The 24150-nt window shown below is 47.1% G+C and overlaps 1 long non-coding RNA gene across 1 annotated transcript in view; it reads left to right on the forward strand.

Moving 5' to 3' along the window:
* Positions 1–1500: 1500 nt before the first annotated feature.
* LOC109551228 (uncharacterized) overlaps positions 1501–24150 on the forward strand; it is a 30184-nt gene continuing 7534 nt past the window's right edge. Inside the window, exons 1-8 of the long non-coding RNA XR_012325829.1 lie at positions 1501–1811; positions 4451–4635; positions 6270–7872; positions 8742–12028; positions 12439–13553; positions 17121–17616; positions 18653–18808; positions 19652–20728. This is a non-coding gene — a long non-coding RNA (uncharacterized lncRNA). The remainder of the gene's footprint in view (positions 1812–4450; positions 4636–6269; positions 7873–8741; positions 12029–12438; positions 13554–17120; positions 17617–18652; positions 18809–19651; positions 20729–24150) is intronic.

Genomic DNA, 24150 nt, shown 5'->3' on the forward strand with positions numbered 1-24150 from the left:
AGCTCATAATATGGAACAGCTATGAGGCGTGTAAGTGTGTATCTGAGCTTCTGTCTCATGGTAACGGCTCAATGGCTGGCAGCTATTATGGCTATTAGGAAATTACCATCTGCTTTAATCCTTATCCTGTGAGTTTTCTCTGAGCTGAGCGCCCCAGAGTCTGCTCATGCTGGGAGGACTCAACAGGCTGAGCACCAGCTTTGACCGGGGCTCTCCCGGCCCTGTCATTGATACCCTTTGCTGGAACACCTTGAGTAGAAGTGTGGATCCTGCCTGGTGAACAGCGTGTGAATTACCCTTCAATGTCATGACCTGGACTGTCCATCCTCTCCGTAAGCACTGACTCAGTGGGTCCTCTGGGGAGCACCGTGCTGGGTCCAGTGGAGGATACAGGAGAAGATACAGGGCTCTTGCCCTAATCGATTACCCCAGAATCAAGTGAATTCAACACATCATTAATGTAGATGCTTTGATTGCAAGACAGAAATTCTCTTTTGCAGCTTAAGCCAAAGAAGGGAGTTTATTGATTCATGCAGTTGAAAAGTTTAGGGTTGGGCCACCTGGCTTACATGAGTAGAACTGGAGAAATGGGTTAAGAAACCATCAGGACCTTGTGTCTCCCAGCCTGTGGCTTCGTGCTCAGCTGCATGTTCTCCACACAGTGGGTTCAGGCAATTTCAGCTTTACGGCCCCAGATCCAATAAAACAGAGAAAAGAAAACTGCAGTGTCCTAGTTTCCTCCCCTATTCTGGAGGCTGAGGTTCTGGTTCTAACTGGCCTGTATGGGTCACACTGTCCCTCCATCCAGTTGCTGTGCCAGAGTGACAGAATGGTCCAATGGCCCAGGCCTGAGCACTCCGTCCACCCTGGGAGTCGGGCTGCTTGCCAGTCCAACCCTCGCCATCTGGCCTGAGAGTGGATGGGGGGGACCCCTAAGAGTAAGCTTGGTCCTTCCCCAAAGTGGAGGCTTAAGTAGGCAAATACTGTAAACACAATAAAGCAATGTAAGATTTAACTGTCTTAGAACTCAACTGCTGCTACTGCAGCATTCTACATAAATGATAGATTTGGTCACAGTTCTTAGCAAGTGATCAAAAAATGCTTCCTGATTTGATCAGCCACCAGATAAAAGAGTTCTGGCCACAAACACTGGTGTATCCTTGTCACCGAGCAGACTACTTAGCATGTACAGGTGTTTCTTAAGTATGTGTTGAGTGACTTTGCTATAGGATTTCCAGGAAGGAAGAGAGCATATCAAGACTGATTGCTTTAACTTGGTTAACTGGGAGGCTGAGATGATAAACTTTTGGGGTCACAGCTATATTTTTGTGAAAATGCAATGCTGCCATTTTCTCCTGCATTTAGAAGTTTTCCCATGAAAACATGAGTGGAGCCATAGGTTTGTGGCCTCTGATAACAAGCTGTCAATTTTACGAACATTTGTCAAACCTATTTATTTATGCTGTGATGGGAGCGCTTACCTTTTCTTGTATTTTTAGGCTTTTTTTCACCTTGCAGTGGAGGCCATGGCAGATGGATTTCAACATTTGTTCCCTGATGCAAACAGTCCTGGCGTGTTCCTGTCTATAAACACATCTTCACCCTCGAGTGCTGCGTGGGAAGCCGAGAGGCAGATAGTTTAAAGTTGCAGAATTGGGGCTTCCTCTTTGGGGCTCCCACCCTCGTGCTCTGCCCTGATCTTTCTTACACTGCCGGGCATGTGTATGTTATCTGGACTGTTCGCCTCTCCAGCTAGGCAGGAGCCCTGTCACACAGATACCTGGGTCACCGGCACACGGCACCAGCACATAGTAAGTGCTCAAGAAAATACATAGCGACTGAAAGAATGAGTGGGGCTATTTTGAGGGATATTGCCTTTCAAAGGCAGGGACGCATAGTAGTTGTTTGGGGAAAAATTCTATTGAAAACGAAGGCAGCACATCTAAGGTTATGCTAGATGGTACACACAGAAGGTTTACTTACTGAGCATTTATTACTGAGTACTTAGGCCACAGGAGTCCCAGGAGAGTGTAGAATCAGACACTCTGGTTGAGGCACTCAGGATATATTCAGGAAGGCGGTAGAGAAAAATGCAAAGCAGCATGTCCTCTATCCCACAGAAGTGATGCACGTGGGTTCTCTCTACACTTTTTAAGAGCTTCTGTGGAGATGGGGACAGTGAACTGTCAGTGGTCTGTTAGTCAGGATTCTTCCAGGGCGATGACAGGACACCTAATCAAAGCAGGCTTGGAATAAAAGAAAGGATGGGGGAGGGCTTTATTAGCTCAATTAACAGAAATGACCTGGGAGTTCGGGCCTGGAGAGCCTGGGGCTGGCACGGTGTCATCGGGGGACCCCTTTGCTCTGTGTTCTGGCTCTGGTTTCCTCTGGGCCTTTGCTTCAGGCCATCACAACATAGCCCCACACTTACATCCACGTGGGTCTTGCTTAAGGTGGGGCTCTCTTTTCCGATGGCTCCAGCAAATGTCCAGGCTTAATTCTGGTCCTCTCCGGTCGTCTCTGCACCAAGCAAGGCTCTGTGTCTGAGCCTGTACCACATACTAACTCCCCGACCAGTGGTGGATCAGAAATTCCACCTGTCAGGGAAGTGCATTAGGTAAATAATGCTACATAGATAAACCGTGAGTGAGGGAATCCATGGCAGGATCAATCATGGATTTCAGGAGATCCAAGGACATAGCATAGAGAGGAAAGTGCCTCTGGCTTCTGTGGGTGTGAAACCCTCTCACTTGCAGCCCCAAAGGAAGCCCAAGCACAGGCTCAGAGATGCGTTGCCCATGTGGTCCCCATGTGCACAGTCTGGTCCGCTTACAATAGAGCCATACCCACTTTTTTTTTCACTGAGCAGGTGCAATGTCCGCTTGAGGCTGAAGCTACTGGACCTTTCTTGCCCCTGGATGCCTGAGGGCAGGAGTGGGCTCTGGGCATGGGAGGGGACAAGTGAGGTTGCTTAAGCCCTGAGGGGAGACAAAGCCTTGCCTTTGTCCCTGTCTACGTGGTTTGGACAGGCTTGCCCTTCCACGTGTTAGAATCCAGGATCTGAGGTTGGGAAGGTGAAGTTGAATGGAGATCTCAAAAATGCATGTTGCTTCGAATGGCCTGCAGGCCCTTCACTGATGGGTTCTCTGGTCGCTGGTGTACAGCGTGTCACCTGTAACACCCGACCCTTACCATTAAGATCTAACTCAACATCTGGGGGTCAGAATATAAGCAGCGCTCTGCCCCGTCGGGTCCTGCAGGCTGCTTCCTGCCGAGGTGGCCGGGATCCAGCCCTTGGCCGGCAGCTGGTCTTGCCGGTAGTGAACTTGCACAACTGCCCCATGTGGAATGCTGATCACATAGACACCCCCTCTTCTCCATCTCTTGCCTTCGCTCTCCTTTCTTCTGGAAGTATTTTCAATGAAAATACTATGTGATATACAGAAATTAGCAGAGTGTTGTATCAAAGTGCGGATACCCCATACATCATACTATCACCAGTGGCGTTGGAGTCTCCTTTAATTATCTGTCAGCTTTCAGATTGAGCTGAAACAAATTTTTATTATTAGCCAGCTTCCCAAGTCAGTACCTGGGAGTTGCCCTGAAGTCTGTCTTCCCCTCGAGCTCTGGCCAGTCAATCACCAAGTCTAATCAATTTCGCATCCTTCAGATCTCTTGAAGTGCTTCTTGCCTGGCTCTTATTCAAATCACCTAATTGTCTCTCTGCCTTCAGTTCTGCTTACCATCCCATGCATTTTCCACACTTGCACCTGCGTGATATCACTGAAACCCCATCCGCCTACCACCTTTGCTGGTCTCCCCTATCTTAGGGGACACCTGCAGACCCCCGGGAACTGGTCTCCACCTCCTTCTGCAGTCCTAGCTCTCACCTGCTCCTGGCTCTGGATCCTCTGAGAAGAAAGGGGATGGTTTTTTGGCCAAAGGTCACCAGAAAGACCCTGATCTTTGGACTTTCTGGATTTCTTCCTTTGCTAGCTCCCAGGTTCAGGGCCAGCTTGGGATCAAAGGCTGTCTTGAGGCCATGTGTCTCTCTCCTCACCCTGATTTCTTTCACCCACCTGCAGGGTTCTGCATTGGCTCTTACGCTGGCACCCTCAGTTTTACCCCATTGACTTAAACAGGGCAACACAAGTGGCACAGTCCCTGGTAGAGCTGGAGTCAATGTCACGACCAGTTTCTGTTCAGCCCAACTTCCCGATCTGTTATACATTCTCCTGCCCATCTTTATGTCCTCCATAAACATAAGCTGTGACCGTATTTATGCCCATCTGAGTTATTGACCAAGATCTGGATACTGGTTGTGCTGGGGACAGACCTCTTGTGCCTCAGAGAAGACTTTGCTCTGGCTTAATAGAAATCCTTTAATTGGCTCGGCACTCATGGGTTCAGTTTTGCAGCCAGCTACTCCTATGTTTCTTTTCTTTTCAAGGAAAACACAAGAGATTATGTCAAATTAAATGCTGAACTCCAGAACTATCCTGCGTAAGGTATAGGCTGGTATCTGATGGAGTGGGCTTTGAGTCATAACTTCCTGGCACGGACCCGTGTGAGCCTGAACAAGTGGGCAGTGTTCCTCAGCATTTCCGTCTGCCCTGTGGGAGCAATGACCTGGGGGTAGGTCCTGGCTCCACCACTGTTTTCTTGTATGATGCTTGCTGAGTATGAGTGCCGTTTTGAAAGCTGGGGTAGGAACAGTGACAATAACCCACGCAAATGGCTCTGGAAATGTAGCCCGTAGGAAACACTCAGAAGCAGGAGTGTCAGCTCTTGTTTCGGTTATAGTTACCATCATTAAACTTCTCCACGCCTCAGACCCCCATGCACAAAACGGGAGTATGCTACTAAAAACACTTGTTGGGCTGTCCAAGAAACGTGGGAAATGTCCAAGCCCGCCTCCAGCCCGCGTAAATCCTCCGTCAGTGGCGCTGGTTAAATTCACGGCACTCGTTTCCTCTGTCCCTTCAGTGATATTAGAAGAGAAATGATATGGCAGTGGCTTGGGAGGAAAGGGACAGTGTGAGTGTGTGTGTGTGTGTGTGTGTGTGGGTGTGTGTGTGGGTGGGTGTTCATGCTCTATGGTAACAGATTTACTCCTGTGTTTTGAAAAGTGTGATGGCTCCTTGATTTCACAAGTTCGATCCTCTCAGTGTGCCCCAAAACAGGCTGGTAATTACCTCCTTGGCAATTGGTATTCCCTAAGGATTAATGTGTGATGCCAGCTTTAACATTAGAGCCATAATTAGAATATTCATTATGCTGTTAATGTTACACCATTCATCGTATGTATATTTACGTACGAGAAGATAAGATAATTCTGTGTAACTTACTCGGGGAGCAGGCAGGCTCCTGGATCATGTGAAACATTCTTTTCCTAATCAGCTAAGACAGGAAGGAGGAGGAAATGAACATTGGCCGAGGACCCGAGATGTACCCAGACCTGTGTTAAGTGCTGTGAATACATGATTTTGCAGAATATTCACAATAGTGTCCAGAATACGCATTACTGTTTTCTCCATTTTCAGAGGTTTGGGGCAGGAAGGGACTGACTTCATGTCACAATAGTTAACTGGTGCTTAAGTCAGGGGTTGAGCCCAAGGCGTTTGTGAATCAAGATGCCAGGTCTCTGTCCAGCTAAGAGGACCACTCCATCTTCACCTTCCTCGTGAAGGGCGTGGCCGGACTCAGCTATGATTTTTGCAAAGCAGTTGGGGAGATTTTAGCAAGAGAGGGATTGAGGCAAACATGAAGCACCGTTTAAATAATGCAGGATCTCATGACTTAAGTCCTTCGTTAAAGGCATAGAAATGTGTTAATTCGTACAAACCAGAAGCAGCAGTAAGAGAATGGCTGGATTCTCAGTTTGGGGCATTTTTAAGAGATTTCCAGGAGCGACCTAGTCTTTCTGTTGCCGTGACTCTAGGTCAAGAGTGGTCAGGAGAAGGGCTGGAGGGGGTGGGAGGGGACGTGTGAAAGATGCCGGTCACTCATCTTCCTGGGGGTCCACTCTGAGCACAGGCCCTTGGTCGCCTCTCAGCCCATGCAGGGGAGCTGGTGCAGCAGGAAGGCCCTGGCCGGGCCTTGGGAGTCCTGAGGTCTCCTTGCTGTGACCTCGGGAAGTTACTTTGCCCACCTGGTCCTCTTTCTCCTGCCTTGTAAGATGAGATTGTGCTAGTTGGGGTTCTTTGATCTGTAGGTGACAGAAACTCACGTAATAATTGCTGAAACATCTCTCTTTTTATGGCCTGCAGATGAGCTTCCTTTAGGCAGTGAGAAGGCAGTGGCTACAGGTTTACCCTGCCCCCCAGATGAGGACCTGATCCAGACCTAAAATTCCAAGGAAGGATCTGGATGGTCTGTCCTAGTTTCAGCTTTACTCAGGTGCCCGTGACCAAGAGAATGGGATAATGAGGCTGATTTTTATCAGAAGGTAAGGAGCAGAGATGCTGGGCAGGCAGTAACGACCGCTGTCTGCCAAAGAGAAGGAATAATCACCGTGAATTCCAAATTAAGCAAAATATGTTTGCCCGTTTTATCAATTAAATATTTACTGATTTCTCCCAACAAACACTTTCTTCTTTCCTATTTTCTTCCTTCTTTAGTGTGACCGAAATTGTTTATAGAGTAGGTTGGAGTTTTATCTTCCTGTTCAGCATTTCTTCTGCTAAGAATTCGTTTGATCACTGACTGGCCTCTCTTCCCTTCAGCAGGTGCAGAAGACCCTCCCCACTGCCACCCCCCATAAGTCCTGGGCATCTGTAGTCATGATAGACAGACTCCCAGTGCGTAAAGGGGCCCCTTTCACTGCAGTTATCAAGACAGTGAATTTACTCTTCTCTCTATCTTGTTAAAACATACCCAGGTGAAAAGAGATCAACTTCCAAACTTTAAATTTTATTATATGACCCCATTTGCAAAAGAATCTGCAGAAACTTACCCCTAAACACTCACACATACACACACAGACAAACAAACAACAAATCAACCAACCAACCAACCAACCAGCCAACCAACCAACGAACCAGCCAAAACAACTACAGCACCAACACAGTAAGTTCATCAAAACTCGGGTAGAAAGAGACATTTGAGGGAATAAAGAAGACGGCAGCTGGGTCGTCACTGAACATAAGGGTGATAACGGTCCTTGGATTTAACATCACATCAGTCCCAGGTTCTTGGTGTCCAGGACAAAGACAGAGACATCCTGTGTGTGACCTTAGAGAACATCCCAGTTTATAGGGAGCTATAAAGATCCTCCCCCCTTGAGACAGGCATTATTATCCTCATCTTTTCTAGCTCTATATTCTCAAAGAGATTTCACGTCTGAATTTCTGCTTAAACGTCCATGAATGGCACAAGGGCCTATTTCCTCTACTGCAGGAACAGACTGCATGTGACAGGTTCCTGTGACTCCTACTGACAAGAAATGCTGGTCATGACATTGAGGACTTCTGGCTGGCTCTGCATGGAGCTCACTTGGGGGCATTTGAGGGGCACTTGCTGTAGAAACTGAGCTGTGGTTACACATGTCTGTCACTGTCAAGTTCCAGGCCCGTGGATGCATGGCCTGAGTGATTTCACAACTTCCCTTGTGGCCGTGGGCCACGCCTCCTTCCTGAAATGTCCTGAGGTCCTTCAAGTGCCCCTTCTGGGGAGGTTTCTGATCTCTCCCAAGGCTGGCGGCTGCCCCTTCCCCGTGGTTGTCTTCCCCGCACTCAGCCCTCCCAGAGTCCAGCTGTCTGCACATGCCTCCAGTGGATCCTGGAAGCTCCTTAGCAAGTATTTGTCTACTGAATGGACAGAGGCTAAAGGCCCATGATCTTCAGAAAGAGACACTACCTGGACAAATTTCAGGTGAGCCACCATACGGCCTTGAATTAGACACCATTTTTAGTGCCATGGGATGAGAAGGATGAAATGTATCCGCCAAGGGAATCAGAGGTAGGAACTTTCCAAAAGTCTGAATATACTGGTTTTTTAAAATTTATTTTATTTTATTTTTTACTTTTTGGGTCTGCCACACGGTATGGGAGATCTTAGCTCCCCGACCAGGGATCGAACCCATGCCCCCTGCAGTGGCAGCGCAGAGTTTTAACCACTGGACCGCCAGGGAAGCCCCTCAATATACTTTTATTTAAGTGGCTCTTCTACAGAAAACTGAAATACTGGTTATATTGGAAGAATCCACCAGTCAGCTGACGGTAGTTATTGAGTGTCTACCATGGGCTGGTGTCATGGGCGGCGTGAGCGTCGGCTGGATGGCCGTGCAGTGCTGGGGTCCCCACTCGCAGGACCCACGGCTCCTAAGTTCCTGCCTAAGCAGCTGGTGGTGATCCGGCTGTTTCCTGAGAGAGAAGAAACAAGAGGAGACCTGATCTTGGTGATGGGCTTGTAAGGAAGGGGCTGGGTGGGAGGGTCAGGTAATAGGGTTTTTTTGGGGAACACATTACATTTGAGATGTCTATTGGATGTCCTGTCAGTTATAACCAATGGGAAGCTGCTTAATGCCAAGTGCATTTTCCCGAAGATCTTGGAATACACTGTATTCCACTTCTGTTATAGGGGTCTTAATTTTTGTTTGACTTTTCACCAACCGAATGCTGCTCAGGCACCACCTCATTCCTCCTCCACTTCCTTCCATCCTTCTCTTTCTGTTTATTTTGCTTCCTTTCTGTTGATTTGGGGGAAAGAAAATAAGCCCTGTCTTTCTCTACTCTCCTCAGGTACGGTATTTCTAGATAACGGATGCCTGCAATGCATTCATTCATTCAACAGACCTTTACCGACCGCCTTGCTCTGCACTAGGCTAGCATGAGAAGTTGAAAGGGGTAAATACAAAGAAGAATAAAGCAGAATACGAAGTGAAGTGAGGATACAGAATGGTAACCAAGTAACTGGGACATTCAGTTGCAAGCAAACATGAAGAGCACAGGGAACCTCGGAGGGGTGGCTCTAGGTGTACCAGAAAAGCTGCACAGCGGAAGTGTCTTTGAGGTGCTCCTTGAAGAATGCGAGTCCATGAAGCAGAGGGGAGAGGGGAGCAGCTGGGGCCGGGCTGGAAGAGTCCTGGGGGCCGGGCAAAGGGGTTTGCACTTTGAGAGTCTGGAGCTGGTCAAAGTTTAAAATAATAACCTAATGACACCATCAGGTTGGACGATGTCTTACCTGCTGATTCCACAGTAACCCTGTGTCTGGGGAGAGGTTTACTGCTCTCCTCCTGTGTTACAATGAGACCCAAAATTCCAGAACCTTCTGCCCTGGCAGACTCTTCTATCCTGGGGACATAGGGGTGCAGCCATTACTCCCTCCCCATGGGAACAGAGCTCGCTCTCTAGACCCCTGTTACGCTGACCCTCACTTCCAATTCTAGAAGGAATTAAATGTAAAAACTACGGTTGGAGGTAAGATTGCTCACCGCTTTCTGTGGCCAACAAAGTGGGGTCCCATCTGCCAGCATTTCGAAATAAGTATTCTATTTTTTACATCTGGTCAGACCCCCTCTACCCCAGGTGGTGATACACCAGTGTGTGTGCTAGGGATATTTTATATTGGTGTTGTGGTCATGTGTGAGTGTGAGTATTTGTGGGTGTATGTGTGTCTCAAGGTGGCAGCCACAGCTGACCTGCCCTGAAAGAGGGCATGTCAAAATCAAGGTAAAATGCTCGTCAAGCTGATTCACAGGCAAAGAAAAGGATTGCTTTTGTTGTGAGAGTATTTTCACAGTTTAGAACCAGAGGCTTCCAGACATGGTTGAAAGCTATGCTGGGCAGGAAACATAAACCTTCCTTGCGAACCTCCTATGAAGGGCATGCCAACCATAAATATTTAGCATTATTAAATGCAAGTATTTATTAAAAACATGGGGCTTTATTTTAAAGGATTTCTGGGCTTATTGTACTTCGTGTCAACAAACGTTAGCATGTATGGCTTTACCTCCCAGAGAAAAGTTTCAGTAGCGGGCATTTAGTGAGATCTGTACACCTACACGTTGCAGATGGTCTCGTTCTATAAGAGATGAAACTGCATTTGGTGGAGCTGATTAAATATAAAAACACCACCATCTGCCATTTATTCTAATAGAAAATGGTTTGGGCAGATGCTGACATCTTTGGAGATGATTGATTCATCCCTGACAAGAGAAGAGGCTCAGAGCCATCCAGCTGCCCACGGCTCAGACAATCCCTGTTCACAACACAAGGGTCAAGCCGGGCGCTCTGATTTGGATGTAGCAGGTGAACAGACAGCACTTCAATAACGAAAAGCCAAGAATTTCTAAGCGCATCGACTGTCTTCTCCCCACTCCCTGCCTCTCTTGACTTCTGGCCTATATTTAGCTGGAAGAATATTCTAGCCACACGCTGCATTGTATTAAGTGCCGGTTACTCCAGCACCGGGATACCTGGAGGAGAGTCTATTCTCATTTTAGTGTTAAAAACTTTCAAATGCTCTCTTCATGTGCTACTGCTGAGTAGAGAATTATTTTCCCTAAGCCGACTGTAGGGTTTCATTAAAAAATATATTGTTTACAAAGCAACCATGACACCTGTTCCAAACTGACTTGGAAACAGCTGTATCCATACTGTGAAACATCTATGGTGATCAAATGCCCTTTACAAGGAGATAACAAACTGTGTCTTTCTGTAGGAATATTTTTGTAACAATTTTTTTACAGCCTAAATATTTTCAGGAAGAAAACTTAGACATCAAGACATTTATTTGGTGCTACGTTTATAAAATATCTTTCTATTTATGTAGTGATCGTTAGATGTGAACTAATTTTTTTTTTCTCTGATAGAATTAAATTCAGAGGTGAAGCTGGGTTTTCCCATCTTGTTCATCACATTTTAAAATATTTGAATTCTTTATGTTGTGTTAGGCAAAGTGATTTAAGACTATTTCTTGATATTATTTTCAATTAAATGCAGCCAACCTACACCCCAGTGCATTTGTGCTGCAATTAAATATATTTGTGTGCCTAAAATTATGCCTGTTTGTACAGATATGTTTCCATTTTGTGCTCATAGAAAATTCTGTTATTTTGAATTAGGTGCTCGTCCACTTAGTGCCTCTCTATTTCTCTATTTCCTGTTGTCTATTTCTTCTAACTGCTGTCTACTCTAATAATCAAAGCAGCAGAATTAAAGTTCATCTATTTCTCTGCCAGCATTTTACGTGAGACGTGCAGTAAGTGTTACTGGAAACTCCATCTCTCAGTCATGTTCCCAGCATCTCTCTGTCACGTTCCCAGCATCTCTCCTCTACCTCCTCTCTTCTCTGCCTCATAGACCAGCCTTTGAACCACTTTTCATATCCTGCCGACACCTTTCCTCCCCCTGCCCCCGACATTGACCACTGGTCTTCTCTACATTGTTTATGATCTTATTTCTTTCTTATTCCTCCAGGTGATAGGCATCCTAGGAGTCACCTTTCCAGAGCAGTGGGAAACTCTGATGGGGTAGTTTTCTCCTTTCACTGCAGTTATCACCACAGACTTTGGCCACCTGCCCACACCCTTCTTCTTGAACTTTCTCCTTGTCGCTCTACACGCAGATGCATCCTTTTCTTCCCTTTTCCTTCCTCACCTGTCTCTCCCTTTCTGGCCTTGCTTGTTCCTCCTCCCTGCCAAGAGGAACTACTCGCTGAGAGCTGGAAACACCAAGAAGAATAAGATGCCGTTATGGGTAGAATTGTCCCCTACCTTGTCTATGTGCTGAAGTTCTAACCCTCAGTACCTCCAGATGTGACCATCTAGGAGAGAGGGTCTTTAATGAGGGAATCAAGTTAATGTGAGCTCACTAGGGCCGCCCTGATCCAATTGGACTGATGTCCTTATAAGAGAGTCACCTGGAGGGAAGGTGACCCCACGAAGACACAGGGAGAAGATGGCCATCTACAAGCCAAGGAGAGAGGCAGGAAGGACAGAGCCTTCCCTCTCAGCCCTCAGAAGGAACCAATGCTGCTGACACCTTGACCTCGGACTTCCAGCCTCCAGAACTGAGAGACAATACAGGTCTGTCGGTCTTCCCCCAGCCTGTGGTGCTTTGTTACAACAGCCCTAGGAAACTAATACAGAGACCATCCCTGTCCTCGAGAGATAAAGATGCAAAAGGCAATCATGAGATGGTGGCAGTTGCTAAAGAAGCGCGGTGGAAAGACAGAGAAAGTCAGAATTTGGAGGAACGGTCATGTGAACGGGTTGGGAAGGCTTCTTGGAGGATGGGGCACAAATGTTGCAACTTAAATGATGAGTAAGGAGTTTTCCAGCAGATGTTTAGAAGCAAGTATTCTGGGCAAATGGGAAAACTTATGCAAACGTAGGAGGACGCAGGGGAACTGTGGTCACAGGTGAGTTTTGTCTGGGCACTCAGGTAATGATGGTGGTTCATGTGGTACTTTTTCCCTGCATCCCTCTTCCTTCAGGACACGAACCCACTTCCTGCCTCTTCACCCTCCTTCATTCTGACGGACGTTATTTGGAATCCAAACCTTGGATTTGAAATATGAGAGGAACATGCGTCCTGCTACCTCTTGCTGCATAACTTAGTGGTTTAAAGTAATAACAAGTTGCTGTAAATCACAGCTCTGTGGCTTGGCTGATTTCAGCTGGACAGTTCTCTCGGGGTCTCTCAAGTGCTGCCATCAGAGGGTGACTGGAACTGGAATTCATCTGAAGTCTTGACCGGGCAGGAGTCCCAGACAGCTTCTTCACTCACGCCTGGCACCCAGCTCGAATGGATAGCTGGAACAGCTGCGGTTGCCTGCATCTTTCCATGCCGCTTCTCCACATGCCAGCAAGGGCTCCCTCACAGCATGGTGGTACCAGGTGTCCAGACTTCTTGCTTAGGGCCTGGCTTTCTCCAGAACCAGTCTTTCAAGAGGCAAAGGCAGAAACTTGCCCCCAAGCCTTGAAAGTCATACAGCAATGCTTCTGTCACATTTTATCAGCTACTCCAGCTGGGCCAAGATTCAAGGTGAGAGGGACTGCAGGGGGGCATACCTACTGGAGGTGTGGCTAATTAGAGAGCAGTTACCACAAGCAGTTTCCAGGTCCTGTTACTGGCTTGTGTTGAGTTCCACCTTTCTTGTGGTTAGTGAGGTGAATCTGTGAGATCCTTGTCAGGAACTTGAACTAGCAACCAGCACCACAAAATGGATTTTATTTACTTGAGAAAACTGGACCAAAGGAGTGTCAGATCTAATAACTAAGTCCTCTTCACTGGAGCCAGGATGACTGCATGCAGATGTCGCAGTCCGGAGCTCTGTTGGACAGTTCAGCTAGAGCCAAAATTGGCCAGTGATGGAGATCAGAAACTCCTCTGGTGGTTTGATACTTGCAGGGTGACTAGAGGAATAAAGGGCATCATTTGTAAAGCCGTGAAGCCTTCCTTTAACGAATGAGGGCCCATTAACGTGATCATTCGGCCCCTTTATAGGAAGTGCCTGGGTGCTCTCTGATGCTATGACCCACGGGTCATGATGCGGAGCCTTTCAAGGACATCCTCTTTGAAGCCAAAGCAACTAAAATATAAGTCAAGGTAAAAATTAAACTGACTGCTAATTCCCTTTCTGTGAAGTATCTTTCAATCCTAGTTAACAGGATTTAATCTTCAAAGCAAGGAGCCTTGTTTGCTAAATCCTTGTAAGAGACACAGTCGTCAGCAGGGACAGGACAGCTGGATTTTCAGTTGCAGTCAGAAGCCACGAGTGGTCTGAACTCCGCACACACAGCATCCTCCCCTGGGGTGGCCCACCGTGTGGGCAGCTCCCAGCTCTTCATCCTCAGGTTGGCATTGCTGTGTCCACAGACTCTTGGACCACTCTGTGTAATTTGTACCATTTCCCTGTGATATTAGTTTTCTTTCTTTTTTTTCCTGTGAGCAGATTTTTCCTGCCATATGCTCATTTAATTCTAATTGTGGTGCATGAACATCTTGTGCAGTAAGTGGCCATGTCCCTGGAGGCTCTGTGAAGCTGAGCTCCATGTGACCGGTGACACCCTGTCAACGTGAGACACTCATTGGGCAGGTCCCAATAACATGGATCTCCCATCCCCATGCACAGGTCCAGAATTTTTTTGTTCTCTTAGTAGGAAGCCTGTATTGTTTGATTGCTCCTAAATTGCTTACACATTGGTTAGGGAAAAAAATCCCTATGTGATGTGTTTTTAGAAACAGTTTTCCTGAGTCCTGGGCCCTACAGTTTGAACCTGGCCAGTGAAGGCTGAAAGGTGAAATGTTCATTTTTAAATTCCCCAGGGCCAGCAGTAGAATTTCTTGGCCCCGGCAAGTTGACGAGACATAATGGTCCTCACCAGTAGGTCTTGAGAACATCCAAGGCAGGCTTTTTCCCAAATGTTCACCTTCTCAATGGAAAGCTTGGCTTCTGTCAGCTCAGTGTCACTTGGCCTGGCCTTGCAGGTAAAGGGAGATGAAGGAAGGGGCTGGGCAATGACATCCTGCCCTGTGATGTTCTCACCTCAGAGATGAGCAGGGCAACGATTTCTGTAGAACTGTAGCATCTCTTCCTGTGAAACTGATTGATGCCTCCTTGTTTCTGGCTTGGCCAATGGTCAATTAACCTTCTCCTCTCATTGCCCGCTTTTCTCTCAGTGCCCACCCTTTTTAGGAATGAGTCCTACTCATTTCCAAAAAATTTCTCCCAGCTAGATTTGAGTCACCCTCCTGCTGGCTGTGTGCATATTTGCGTGTCTCCAGCCAGCATGTGGAAGAGATCAACCATGGTAGTTTTTTTTTAATGTTCTCCCTTTCTATTTATACTTTAATGCCTTTGCAGGTCTCAATCAGTTCACTTCTCAGTCTTCATATTTCCAAACTTCATATTTCTATATTTCGTTCATGTCGAAGCTCTTCTAATCCTTTGGATGACTTTTGTTGCCTTTCTTCTGCTTCTCTAATCTCTTTCTGTAGAGATATTAATCTCTTTCTGTAGAGATATTCACCAGAACAGCACCAGGTATGTCAGGGGGAAATTAATTCATTCACCATTTCACTAAGATTTAATCTGGTCCTGTGTTTTCCCAAGAGCTATGTTAGCTGTGTCAAGGTTGACAGATGTTTTTTGTTTCCTTTACGATCACGTTTCGGAGTTTGGTTTGCTCTTTAGGAGGCTAGAAGCACCTTGAATTTTCAAGAAATAGCCTAGACAACTCCTTGAAGGTTGTGAAGCACAGCCTTCCTTCAAATCAGCTACAGTGGGAGCATTTACACCATGGAAATTGGCAGACACTGCAAAGGCTTTTTTTTTTTTTTTTTAATGAAGAGCCAGTTTACCTTTGCATCACTAGTTATGATGGATAGATTTGGTATCCATGGGCTCATATGTACAATTCAGGTCAGTTTAGGGTTCATGAAACATTGATGCTCTATAAGACTATAATAGGTGTTCATTCAGCAAAGGGATTTTGAACAATTATGGGGTAAAGACAATTAAAGATGGTTTTTTTAAATCAAAGGGCATCTTCTGGTCTTTAAAAATGGTAATGTACTTCGTGAATATTCAAGAGAGAGAGAGAGAGAAATTGAATAAGTTGTTTCCCTAATTATTTAACTGAAGAACCCTCTCCCCTAGAATGCTGACCTGTTATGATGTCACTGGTCCCTGAGCGATTGTGTTTTAGATTCTTTCTCCTGAAAGTATACCATTAGATGCATCTCAGTGGGTTTGTGAAAGCTTGCTGTAGGTGGGGCTCCACCCAAAGTCAGGGAGCTCACAGACTTCATGGTCCCTTATTCAGCCTGCATTCTTCCATCTCTGTCTTAGCCAGTTCTTACTCAGTGTTCCATTCCTAACAAAAACATCCTTGTCCATAACACCCAGTCTTTGGGACTTGACGAAATATCTTTTTTGAAAGTCTAAATAAATGTGTTTTCTTTTTCCTCAAGGAAAACCCTAATTAGTTAGATATTGCTGTAAGAAGAAAGCACCCCCCGCCCCAGTAATTGTGCTTATGTGTTGGGTGACCTCACCCTTGATTACAGGTTATGCCTACGTGTGACGAGCAAAGCGGTCCTCAGCTAAATACAACACAGCTACATGCTTCTTGTCTCGTAACCATGATCCAGTGCCTGTGTTTGGACAAGGCCATGACTGTTAATTCTGCTTAAATTTGATTAAATATTGACAGTAATATTGGTGATTTTGTAAAGCGATTTTTTTGTATGCTAGTAGATTTTATTTTGATGGTCCATTGATATGAATTGTGAGGAACAATTCAAATAGAGTATTAACAGATAGCAAGAAAAGATTTTAATATGGAAGTAAGAATTGGAAGGGAATTGTTAACTCTCTGAATAAATACACATACATTTTTCTCAAGATCTTAGTTTTATGTTTCCTGAGGTCTGTGCCCTGACAATGTGCAAGTCTGTTTTATTGAGATTTTACTAAGGGGGTGGGGGACCCGAGACCACTTAGGGATGGTCTAAACAAATGAACTTCCAAGTGATAGATGACCCTGAGGTCCAGAGCCGTTGAGAGACTGGACCTCTCACATAAATATTCATGAGCTGCTACATGGAGTTCAGTTTGGCAACAGATAACTAAAAATGGGCTTAGATCTGATGATTTCACTCTTAGGAACTTAAGGAACTAACATACAAGGATATTTACTGCAGCACCATTTATAAATTCAAGAAAATGGGAAAACTTTAATATCTACCAATGGAGGATTTGTAAAGACTATCATGGTAGATGTATAAAATAAATATTATACCAATCATTTAAAATGATGATATTGATCAATATTTTTTGACATAGGGAACATGCATGATATATTGTTAGGTTTCAAAAAGCTGCTCGTGAAAGAGTCTGGTAGTATACCTATTTTACTAGCCCATGGGGGTTAGTTACTCCATTTTGGGGGCTAAAATTTACATAAGTATAGATGTAAACCCAGAAATATATGTGCATATATCTGCATAGGAAAAATATAGAAGTTTATACATCAGGCTGTTAATGTTCAATTGCTTTTAGGGAAAGAAATATGGGTTAACTTTCTGGTTAGTGTTTTCTGTTATCTGCTTTTTTTTTCACTTTTTAAAAATAATTTTTATTGGAGTATAGTTGATTTACAATTGTGTTAGTTTCAGGTGTACAGCAAAGTGAATCAGTTAATGACCTATATGGGAGAAGAATCTAAAAATGAGTGGAGATATATATGGAACTCAGCCTCCAGGGACTGCCTACCTGGATTCTGCCTTGTTCCTGAGCCCAGGACTGGTCTTTGTTTTTTTTCTGATTCCCCATCCTTGAGTCCTCGAAGTGTAACCTGTAGCATCCTGGCTCTTCTGGTGCCATCTTGCCTTGGTTGGGGCCTCCCTTGGCACTGGCTTGTGGCCTCCCAACCCGCCCTGTGTCTGCTGAGGTCCTGCTCCTGGCTGACAGGCCAACTGAGACCCCCCTTCTTGGGATCCATCACCCATCGAGACGGTTACCTCCTTGCACACCTTCCAGACGCCCAGGACAGTGCACCCACCCGATGGATTGCCTCTCAGTTCCCACGGGGGTCCTGTCCCCTCATCCCTGTGCCTGGCCCTGCTGGTGGGTCTCCTTCCTGCTTGGGCCTGTGTCCATTCTCAGGTATGAATCCCAGGAGATTCCACCCTGTTAGGCCCCATGGCCCCGGACAAAACCAACTCAGACCGGATGCTGGATATACGTGTATAGAACGACCTGGATAAACTCACCCAGTTAGCGGGGATTCTGTCAGAACCAGTGACATGCTGGGGCAGGAAAGCTCATGTGAGAATCCTTAGAAGGGTTGCTTGTGGATCACGGGTCCTTTGGGGGCTTTTGGTGGAGGCATTCCTGTGTGTCACTTTAGGGCCCTGTGCGGCCTTCTCACTTTCCTACCCCGGCCTTCTCCCCATCCCTGTGAGGCCTGCCCTCTGATAAGAACCAAAGAAGCCTTGCCAATGAGCCATTATGACGCGGGAGCAAAGGTTTGTCTTCGAGCAGGGTTTTTCTGGGACTGCGTCCCAGCCCCGAGATTAGGCGAGGGTGATGCTGGCAGGAGTAGTTCTGTTATTCTGTGTGGAAGTCACAGACCCCGCTCTTTCCTTAAAACTAAGTGGCAGCTGCACCCCCGTGAGCTTGAGCTCCGCTCTCTTCTCTCCCATCCTGAGTTCATCTCTTCTGCCTTCGTCCTATTGCCCCTTCAGCGCCCACCCCCCTGTCATTAATGATGATTTTTTTGTGGGACACAGTTCAACCCAAATAGCCCCTCCTCTGGCCCCTAAATTGATATCCTTCTTACATGCAAAATACATTTCTACCCATTCTATTGGCCCAAGTAGTTCAATATCCCTAGCTCACCATACAGGGGCTCTGAAAGGGAGCCTATCTGGCAGACAGGCAGTTTTAGGTCGGTGTGCAGCACACACAATGCTTTTGCATCAGGAATTTACTTGATACTCACAACTGGCAGGAGACAAACCAAGCCTGACACAGATGGAGCAGACATTAAAAAAATAAGTCAGTTTTTTAATATGGAAACAAGGCCCAGGGGGCTTCAGTGGGGGGTGGAAGGTCACATGGCTGGTGGGGAGGGAGGGGGGCCAGGTCAAGGCCCTTTCAGGCATTCTGTAGCATTCATTTGTCTGTGTCTTGTCTGCAGGAATTGATTTATTGATGGGTGACCTCAGAATCGATGTGTTTTTTCAGGTAGGCTCTGTAACATGCATGGTGTGGTGCAGAACAGGGGAAACCAGGTCCCTGTAAAGGCCAAACAACCAGCCTGCAGATCACCGTGTCTGGGTTCTAGAAACTGGGGGTATGTTCTCTTTAGTCAAACTGTTTGGAATTCGATTTCAGGGATTCCACTGTGTTGAACTGTAGCTTGGAAAGCACACAGCGATGCTTTTGGAGAGCGGAGGAGAATCTGGGGGGCCGTTCTCTTTTGCACCTCGCTTTGTCACTCCGTTCTCGTCACAGCCCTGCCGGGACAGCCTCTAACTCTTTGGGTGAGGCATCTGCTTTTTCTTTGGCTTTGTCCAGTGTCCCGAACAGTCCGCAGCTGTTCAAATGGGGCTTTTTCTAAGCAACACCTCTGTGTTCACTTCCGCTGTTACAGGCTTTACTTCAGCAGGTAAATAAGATACAACGGAACTTGGTGTTCGGTAACATTGAATAAGTGGGCAGTGAAAAAACAAACGTGAGATGGGATTGCCCTGGAGGCAGGACAGGAAGCTCTCTTCTCCCTCTGGCCAAGACGCTCTTCTGGCTTCACTGCGTGCAAGTCACTTAAAATCTCTTTTTCCCTCTCTCTCTTCCTGCCTCTCCCCCTTCTAAAATTCATTTTGTAGATCAATACTATGTCTCTAGGGTCAAATAATTGATGCAAACGCCTCTTCTCCTTCAGAGGCCATTTGCCAAAAGGAAAATCATTTCTCTAACGAAAATTAGGCCCTAAAATTTTTGCCAGGGTGTTAGCTATAGGAATGGTGGTTAGGAAACGTCCATTGTAAATCACGCAAGTACAACGTTGAAAGCTTATTAAAGTCACGCTTTACCACTCAAAGCAATTTTTGGCTATTGCAGATGTGGCTTCTTTGTTTTGTAGCACTATGTGGCCAATGCCATGGTGTGGAGTTCCCTAAAGAAATCTTATCCTTAGATCCACAGAGTGAAATTGAACCGCGTGTGAACACCTGAGAAATGCGTGTGGCAAGTACAATATAATGGCCTTTGTTTTCTACTGGTCAGCACAAACGATAAGGAATCAATCCTAGAAACATGGAATAGAAGTTAAAACAGCCATAGCAGGCCTCCATCTCTATTTTTTTCCACTGTCTCAACTATTTAGCCTGCCACTGTCTCCTATCCGGCTCTGTGCCTCAGTTTCCTCATCTGCATCTGCACTGTGTGACTATTGAAAGGTTAAGTGAAATAACACACACCGTGTTTAGAAGAGTGCCTGGCATGCAGTAAGCGCACAAAGACGTGTGTTATTACGATCATTATTATAATGCCATCAGCAGCCCAGACTCGGAGTGGGCTCTATTCCTCCAAGGTGATGGCCGGCAGAACGATGTTTTTGTCAAACTGGTCCTTCCATAAGCACCATCTGTCTCTGGACCAGGAGGGTGCAGTGCTTTGGAACGTGTCTAACGGACTGCGGGATGATTTACAAATTGGACATCAATGCTTCTCGGAATCTGCAGGTCATAAAATCCGCTTCAAGCAAAGCCCACTCAGAGCTGTCAGGATAACTTCAATGGGATGCTTTCCAACAATATATGGGGAGATGGGGCCCTGGCAGAAATTACATCTATTTTGATCATTTTATACAAAACCGCCCAAACTTTATGACTGGAACCTCATATGTCAATCTCACTGATACATACGCTGTCAGCTCAGTGATCACGATCATGTATTTTGACAGCAACATCTGTCACCTGTTCCGAGGCCTCTGTTTATTTGATGTAACAGACTATGTGGCATCGTACGCTTTCTGTTCCTTCAAGTACATTTTCCCAAATTCCACGGGCTCCTGGAGGAAATGCCGCTTCAGATGGAGGAGGAAGGACCTGGGGTCTCAGCCACGCTTCTAGCTACATGCCCATGGCCTGTCTGGCAAATACGGGGTTGCGTCACAATCGTCAAAAATATTTGTGTATCCCTCAGACCGAGGCCCTTCGGAAGACTAAATACACAGGATTTATAATGAGACTCGATTATGGCTGCAGCAAAGGTGAGAATTACAATAAAACCCAAAGCCAAGTCTCATTTCTATGAGAACGTGCAGCCGCCTCTCGCAAACCACATTTTTTACCAGAGTTGTTCACAAGTCCATCTATGGACATGTGCTAGTTTCATTTGTAGTAAGATGATGCATGGGGCCTTTCTCGTGCAATGAGGACCCGCGGGGAGAAAACAAAACAGGTTAAGTGCTCCCACATTCTAACAGAGTGCTAGAAGTTGGGGTCGGACACCTCCACAGGCCCCACCAATGTCACCCGCCCCCCTCGTCCCCAGGCTCAGCCCCCCTTGCCCCAGGCTGTATGAGAAGAGGAATGGGGAGAGAAAGGCAGGTCTGGAGGCTGACCTTCTGGGAAGTGCAGAGTTGGGTGGTGGTGGTGAGAGCCTTTCCTTTCTGCCATGGTGGAGGGTGGTGTCTTCATCCTTGAAGTCAAGGGCAAGTCTCCAAGGGCATCATCAGGGTTGATAGAAGTGTCTGTGAACGAGGGGCCTGCAGCTCATCCTTTGGTAGATGCTTGCTGAGCTCTATCTCCTCCCTGTATCTTATCCCTGGGCCCATCCTGGTGCTACTGTCTAAGTGGAATTGGGGAGGGTTCTAAGGAGAGCTCCTTAGAGATTCTCTGACAATTAAAGATGTGCTCCGTTGTGGAGACTGTTACCTTTTTGGGTGCAGAGATTTCTGAAGGCAGGAGGCCAGCTGGGATGAGAGTCTGATGTGCCTTGGAGAAAGGTGGGTTTGACCCCCATCCATTCCAGCTTTCCAAGGCCATTAGCAGGCACAGAAGAGAGGATGCCGGGCTTCTTGCGGTTCCACATGAGACCATGATGTTATTAGAGGTGCAGGGCCCCGGAACCAGGGCTTCAGGACACGGAGAGGCCAAAGTGGAGCTGAACAGCATCCCGAGAAGACCACACCAGCCAACCACGGGGAGAGGGTCCTATAGCAGGGGGCGTGGCAGCAGACTGGCGCCCTCCTCTCTACTGCACCCATCCAGGAGCTGTGCCCCGGGCCCTCATCCCCCTGCTGCCCTTTGCCTAGAAGTCTCCTCCATCTGCATCTACCACCCGTCCCCTGGCTTCATTCAGGCCGCCACTGACACGTCTTCTCCTTGTAGACACCCTCCCTGGCTGCTTCATCTGTGCGAACACCTCTTGTCCCTCTGCATTCCCAGACCCTGCTTTATCTTTCGACAGCACTGTCTGACATTGTACTACACGTTCATCCGTTCCCTGGTATCTCCCCTGCCCCCGACACAGGGTGTGTCAGGTCCAAGGGGACCCGGGATTTGCTTCAGCCGACACGTTCTCTCCATGGCCTAGGAGAGGTGCTGCATGTGTCAGGTGCTCAGAAAACATCTCTTAGATGAATGAATGAATGAATGAATGAGCTGGCCTTATCCTTCCTCCTTCGTCAGGCGGTCGGTCGTGGTGGGCAGTCCCCAGCGGGAGTCGTTCAGGTTTCTTCCCTTCGAGAACCATCGTCTGTCCTTCTTGGGCCTGACCCGTGCCTTGGGCTCAGCCACCAGGGCTGGGTTTGACCAGGAGAGACACCTGCAGAAAACTTGGAGGAGAGAGAGTTAGGGGTCATTCTTCCCAGGCTCCGTCCCTGCTGGGCTGTGCCTGGCAGCGGCTGAGGCCACCAGTGCCCACCGTGGGTGCCCCCTCCCATGGCTGGAACTCCCGCCTCATGCCCCTGAGACCTGGGCAAGGCTTCCTGCCACGGCCCATGTCCTGGTCTTCCCTGCGCCGCCCCCTGCTCTGTGAACAGGCTCTTCATCAAGCTCATCCACGGCCCCTTGAGCGTGTGGTCTCTTTCCTGCTGAGACGTGACTGATGCACCAGCCTCCCCACGCGCTCGCCCTCCTTCACCCTGAGCTAGCCACGCAACCTCGCTGCCAGGGTGCAGTCCATGGCCAGCTGCATCAGTGGTACCTGTGAGTGTGTTAGAATGCAGACTCTGGCCTCCCCGTGGTCTGAATCTGTATTTTGAGACACCCCGGATGATCTGCGTTTGAGTCTGCACAGCACCAACTGGAGAAGGGGGGGCGTTGTGTGACTGTGGGGACACGCTCTACCCCGACACTCCGTGGTTCATTTGTAAACTAGCAAGGCAGGCTCTTCAAACATCGCCTACACACTTCTTCCCTCTGCCTCTTGTGGGCAGAGTCGGGGATGCTCTCCTGCTCTGGATTCAGGCTGCCTGGATTCCAATCTTTCTTCTCCTCCTCACTAGCTGTGCAACTCAGGGAAATTTCCTAACCCTCTCTGTTCCCTTGCTTGTCCAGTGAGGATGGTAATCGTGCTGCCTAATGGGATTGAGATGTAAGTCACATGATGCATATGCCTAATGGGATTGAGATGATTAAGTAAGTCACATGATGCATAAGAAGTGAGGGAACCAAGTATGCGGATATATGTGGTAAGATGGACTCAAACCAGGAAGAAAAGCCAAGGAAGCAGTGCCTGGAGCCGGTGCCGCCCACAGCATCACTGCACGGAAGCTGAGGAATCCTGGTGGAGGTGCCGGTGTGTCATTTTGGGTAGGAGTGAGGGTGGTCGGGTTCGGTAATATACAGGCTGGAAAACCCTTTTGTGTAGTTCACCTCCTAAATAAGAGGCGATCACCTGAAATGATAATCACTAAAGCACTTATATTTACTTGAGAGTTTGCAAGGCCCTTTCGAAGACATAATACAGATACTTAAAAGCCTGAGAAGCAAAGTCCTGAAAAGATCATTCTGGGCAGTGCTCAGTCAGATGGAACCCTTCCAGAATAAAGTTGACTGCAAATGAATCCCTGCTTCCAAATGTAATTCTGCAGATGCACTCTGATTTCACAGCCATTGATCAATAATTCATTTGGCTCGTGACTGCCGATGACATGATTTAATATGTCCAACTAAATTATGTCCCCATAGGAACACTCATGGGGTGTTTGGAACATGCATACCAAAGGAAAAAATTACAATTACCACAGTGTCGGCCCCGAATTGAAGCAAGGCAGCATACGTGCCTAGACATGCAGTTTGAAATAAAAGAGGGACTTGTGATCAGATCAACGGAAGACCTAAAGCAGAGACAGCTCCATGAGCCCAGGACCTTCTGTTGATATCCACAGCTCCTAGTCTGGAGCACCGACCCTTGCTCAGGATCTGTCAATACCCACGGCCAAGATCAGAACAGGAAAGGCCAAGGTGGGGCACACCCAGAGAAATTAACGTTGCTTGAGTAATCCCAAGTACTTATTCGGACTTCCTAAGAAACACGTTTATCATCTTTACTGTTGGTGGGTCTCTGCCTAGTTCTCTGTAATTGTCTTTTGGGCCCCCCCTCATTTAGTGTGAGGCAATTTGGGCGAACCGACAGAAGTAGCAAGGCACGTGTGTGAAGACACTGTGGTGTGTTACCTGAAGA

Source organism: Tursiops truncatus, chromosome 14, assembly GCF_011762595.2.
Source record: "Tursiops truncatus isolate mTurTru1 chromosome 14, mTurTru1.mat.Y, whole genome shotgun sequence".
Taxonomy (NCBI): domain Eukaryota; kingdom Metazoa; phylum Chordata; class Mammalia; order Artiodactyla; family Delphinidae; genus Tursiops; species Tursiops truncatus.